Source organism: Otolemur garnettii, unplaced genomic scaffold (genome assembly GCF_000181295.1).
Source record: "Otolemur garnettii isolate 467f Iridium unplaced genomic scaffold, OtoGar3 scaffold00032, whole genome shotgun sequence".
Lineage (NCBI taxonomy): Eukaryota > Metazoa > Chordata > Mammalia > Primates > Galagidae > Otolemur > Otolemur garnettii.
In genome coordinates, this window is record NW_003852427.1 from 2,652,675 (window position 1) to 2,658,231 (window position 5,557).

Below are 5,557 nucleotides of genomic sequence, written 5' to 3' on the forward strand. Positions count from 1 at the left end.
TAGAAGAAATCATAGAAAAATTTACACCAAACCTCTGTGCATGGACCAAGAGCGCTGACCTCATTAACAGAACAAAGAATGCTTTTCAGTCTGGCCATAGCAACTCTCTGCCTAGAGTCAGGGAAGGACCATGGCTTGGGCTACCTTGCAGAGCCCTATATAGTTCATTACCAGAAGGGCGTGGCCCATGTAAAGTTCTCCTGCCAACTCTGTGACTCAACCACACACTTCCACAGTGATATTTTCAAAGTACAATTATGTGTAGCAGAATCTCCTTTCTATGGCTGACAATGTTGCCCATCTGTGAAGTCATTAAGCTCTTGTGCTCTAAAAGCAAGGAGAAGATAAACAGTGGAAGCAAAGTGGGAACCTGCTCAATTGGGAACTTGGGATTCACACTCTGCCCGGGGCTCTGGAACCCTGCTATCCTCCTTTATAAGGTCGTATGGGAGCATTAATGCACAGTTCATCTCCACAGCAAGGTACAAAGCAGATTAAAAATATGGACTGAGGTGGCACCCGTAGCTCAGTGGGTAGGGCACCGGCCACATACACCAAGGCTGGAGGGTTTGAACCCAGTTGGGCCAGTTAAATAATGACAACTGCAACAACAACAACAACAAAATGGTCAGACGTTGTGGCAGGAGCCTGTAGTTCCAGCTATGTGGGAGGCTGAGGCAAGAGAATTGATTAAGCCCAAGAGTTTGAGGTTGCTGTGAGTGGTGATGTCATGGCACTCTACCCAGTGTGACAGCTTGAGACTCTGTCTTAAAAAAGAAAAAAAAAGAAAAAATATATATATATGGACTGAGATGTAGACAACTCCAGGCCTAGAGTTGGAAAACTGGGATTCACACCTAAGCTCTGCTATGTATTGGCCATAGGCATAACCAAGTTTCCTCCTTAGTAAATGAGGAATTTTATCTTCCTCATAGGGCTGTAGTAAGCATATGAATATTGCATATGGGAGTGGTTTACAAACTGTAAGGTACAATATAAATCCAATATTTCTTTAAAAAAGTCAAAATTTTTAAAGAAATGCTGGATTTCTTAAAAATGTCAAATATAAGAAGAGGACCAAATAGAGGTTCCATTTCCATGATAGTTGGCAGGAGGAGTATTCTGTCTTTCCTAGTGTACCAAAATCAGGAATCTGCCCATTTGATTCTCTGTTATGGTCTACTCATTCTTCCTCCTTCACCTGAGACTCCCCAGTTAATCCTTAAGGTTTCTATGTACCTATGATGTCCATCTCATTATGTGTGCACACCTGGCCTTTGGCAAAGTTGTGAATGTAGCAAAGTTGCCCATAGTAATCCTAGATACCCCCTTTGGGGGTATTCTTCCCAAAGCCAGTGTAGGCACTCCACTTCCTGAGAACAAGGTGCTCATATTCTCTTCCTTCAATTTCCCCTCTCCGCAAATTAAAGGGCTTGTTGTGACATTTCCAGGGATATTGGTGTTTCAGGCAGAAGACTAAAGCTTTGAACTGTTATGACGGAATTTCTGGCATCAGTGAACTGTATGAGAAAGTGCAAAATCTGATCTTTCTGTGATCTTTAAACCATAATACATGGGCTTCCTTCAGGTTATTAGGCTGGCTTTGTAGTAGAATATTTCCTAGCCCTCGAACCTGTCATATATTGTATGGTCCACATTATAAGTGCAACGAGGTTCTGTGAAATGGATCCATTGCACTACTTTGTAGGGATTTTTTGAGAAGCAAGAGGAGAATAGAAGAGAATTAGCTTTTGTGCTCTTCACATAAGTACCATTGCAACACAAGGCATTAACATTCCTTATGCTGCCAGAATCTATTCAAAACCATAGAAAGCTACAACCAGAAGAAATTTTATAAAAAGCAATTCATCTGTAGAGTGCAATGTCTTTAAACTTCAGCATGAATCAGAATCACATGGGGGATTTGTTGAAACACAGAGTGCTGGGCCCCACCTCTAGTGTGTCTGATTCAGTAGGCCTGAGGTGAGTTGAAGAATTTGCCTTTCTAACACGCTCTCAGGTGATGTGGCTGCTGCTGTTGCAGTAACTACTCTTTGAACATCATGGGACTTGTACTTTTTAATTCATCAATCACCTTCCTGTGCCAATCCCTTATGATCTCATACACCTTGTGACCTTTTGAGGTCAGCATATCACAGATGATGAAGCAGGCTCAGAAAGAGTGCTAAAGTTCACACAGCAAGGGAGAGAACAGTGCTGGGAGTCCCAGCCTGTCACTCTCACTGTCCTTTTTCTAGTTCTAAATTATACCATTGCAGAGTTCTATGATGACAACCAAGCATGGCTGAAATGAGACCCTCTATCTTCTGACTCGTCCTGTAGGAGTCTTTTTGCTAAAGCTTCTTTGGGATGGTCACCTTGTCTTCAACAGCCTCTAGTGAGCTATTGTAATTGGGGCATTTTTTTTTTTACATTTCAATTTTTTTTCTTTAAAAGGAGTGAGTTGTGTACAGGGGCATTAAATGCTTTATAGACAAGAAAAAAAACTGTGCTAGAATCAACTTATTCATCATCATCTTCATCATCGTCCTCCTCCTCTTCATCCTCTTCATCTTCCTCATCTTTCTCCTCTTCCTTCTTTTTCTTGCTTTTTTCAGCCTTGACGACTCCCTTTTTCGCTACATCAGGCTTTCCTTTAGCTCGGTATGCAGCAATATCCTCTTCGTATTTTTCCTTCAGCTTTGCAGCCTTCTTTCATAAGGCTGCTTGTCATCCGCAGCAGTGTTATTCCACATCTCTCCCAGCTTCTTTGCAACATCACCAATGGATAGGCCGGGTGTTCTCCTTTGATGTTTGGGCGATACTCAGAACAGAACAAGAAGAAGGCCGAAGGAGGCCTCTTGTGTGCATTGGGATCCTTGAACTTCTTTTTTGTTTCCCCTTTAGGAGGGATATAGATTTTCATTTCTCTTTCATAATGAGCCTTGTCCATCTTTGCCATATCTTCAAATTTTCCTTTCTCTTTAGCAGACATGGTCTTCCTCCTCTCGAAGCACTTCTTAGAAAACTCTGAGAAGTTGACTGAAGCATCTGGGTGCTTCTTCTTGTGCTCCTCCCAACAAGTTTGCACAAAGAATGCATATGATGACATTTTGCCTCTGGCTTCTTAGGATCTCCTTTGCCCATGTTTAGTTATTTTTCCTCAGCAAGGCACAGAGTTGCCCAGTGCCCATCCAGCTCTCACTTGCCCCGGTGCTATCTCTATGGAGCTCAGTATACTGCAATGGCTATGAGAGCAGGAGCCAGATGCAGCCTCCTCAACTGGGGGCATTTTTGATATTTATACAGATATATTTGGAGGGGAAAGTAAAGGGATGGGAGGGAAGAAACTTCCAGAAAGAAAGGTCTATGAGTGATGAAAGGAACCCAGTTATGCAGAAGGAGCTGGGAAAGGAAGCCAAGAAGAGGCTCTTAAGGAGGGGAAAGGAAGTGGGGCAAGCTGTGGATAAACAGCTCAGAGTCCTGAAAGACCTTTCAAAGCCCTCAGGCAGTGAGTTTCATGGGACATGACATCCAGTTCTCAGTCTTTTGGCTACTCTGCCACATCATCAGAGTCTAGTCTGTGGTGTAGTGTGTTTGCAGAAACCCTCCCATATGCCCTGGAATTCTTTGCTATTTGCCATTAAAGTAGTGTCAGTCTTTGGAAAATTATGGAGCTGTTGATATGGTTCCTTTCAGCTCCACTGAATACAAGGAATACAAGTGTTCCTTGTATTTATCAAAATGGAACACTAACAAATATTTTTTCAGTTTTATAGACATGTTGACAATAAAGACTACCATGTGTGTTTCCCTGCAATGGTGATTATTTTGCTCAATACATGATTGACTGAGATGTCTTCAGTGTATTATAAACACACATTAAAAATAGCAACCTCAGAAAAGATAGAACTGAAAAATGGAAAGTTCCATGTTTCTGGATGTAATACAGTGCCAACCTGGTTATTAGAACATGAAACAGATAATCCTTAGTGAATTATCTAAGTTTGTATAATGATTCTTCTTCAAATAAGTGGTTTCAGATTCTACTATATGCCTCTTCCTTTATAAATGTTTCTTAATTTGGAAACTTTTCAAAAGCATTTTTCTGTATATATATTCTAATAACTTAGGGAATACCAAATTTGTCTATTTTATCAAATTTTCAAGCACACAGTCCAATCCCAATGTTTAGCATCCATTTGACCATGATGGGGAGCTGAGGGATGTCATTGAATTTTCATATTTCATTTTTGTCAAACAGAAAGAAAATGTTCCTAAATTAGCACTCAAGATCTGTGCAGCTTATTTCAAAGGGTTTTATTAGTCAAATTTAGGAAACAAATAGTTTTAATATTTTTATGATTTCCTGTTGAATGCTTTCCCAAAATATTGATTTAAAAGTTATGTTAGTATCAAGAATTTGTGACTTAGGTTTTTGTTTTTGTAAGAAAAGTAAACGGGTCTATATGGTAGGTGCCAACTCTGAGAGATTCTGGTGCCATTTAAACATCACTTTTGCTTTGTGAAGTGAATATTTAAACAACTGCTCTGAAGAAACAAAAAGGAAATGGTAATGTTTGAACTATAAAATTTCTGACATTTATTGACTTTCTGGATCTCCCTAACAACTTCCTGTCCTCATAAATTTGCTCCTGTGGCTGATCAGATGCAGACATGTGTTATTTTTCCATTACAGTGTGTGACTCTACCAGTTTCATTTCCAGTGCCTAGCTAATGCTTCTCACCTGGAGGTGACCATGTAGGAGTGTTGACTAAGCCAAGGCTGAGCATCCTGTGTGTATGTGTGCATGCGGGCACACACTCACAGTAACATTCAATATGTGCCACTTATGTGTTTGTATGTAAATACCAATTTTACTATTACATCTGTCCTTTTTTCATCTGCTTTGGGGTTGTCAGTATTTATACTAAATGATAGAAATTTAAATTAAGCAAAATTCAAAAACCATTAAACAACCTACTATGCTCTATTGCTTTGGGACTAACTGAAAGAATGCAGTTAAGAAAAAGGAGAATCATGTTTTAATTGGGGCAGGGAGTTAAGTTCTAACGTCAGGAGGTAAAGGTAGAAACTATGATCAAGCACAGGAAGAGCAGATTCCTGCCAGCACCATTTGAATGATTCCCTCCCTCCCTACATTTCTCTCTCTGTAACTGGGTAAACGTAGTTAAATTCACATTAATTTATATAGTTCAACTTGGTGCTATGTGTCAGAGGCTCTACATTATTTTTAATCTTTGCAATAAATTAATAATGGGTGATATTATCTGTTTTAAAGGTGAGGAAACTGAGGGCGTAAGAGGGTAAATGGCTCCCCCCAAAACAGCATAGCTAATAGCTTGCAGGGCCAGGATTTGAGCCTAGTTCTACCTGGCTTCAAAGTCTGAGCTCTCCAATACCATATTAGAATGTTTAGAACCCTTAGAGATATGTTTTATAATCGATTTATTGCACAGATGGAAAACTTAAGACTTGCTCCCTTCCGTCAGTCAGCATGGATAATGGGGTGTTGACTGTATATACTAGACTTTG

At 40.1% G+C, this 5,557-nt stretch overlaps 1 pseudogene; it reads right to left on the reverse strand.

The window, feature by feature from the left end:
- Positions 1-2,523: 2,523 nt before the first annotated feature.
- Positions 2,524-3,147, reverse strand: LOC100953449 (annotated as a pseudogene).
- Positions 3,148-5,557: the final 2,410 nt, after the last annotated feature.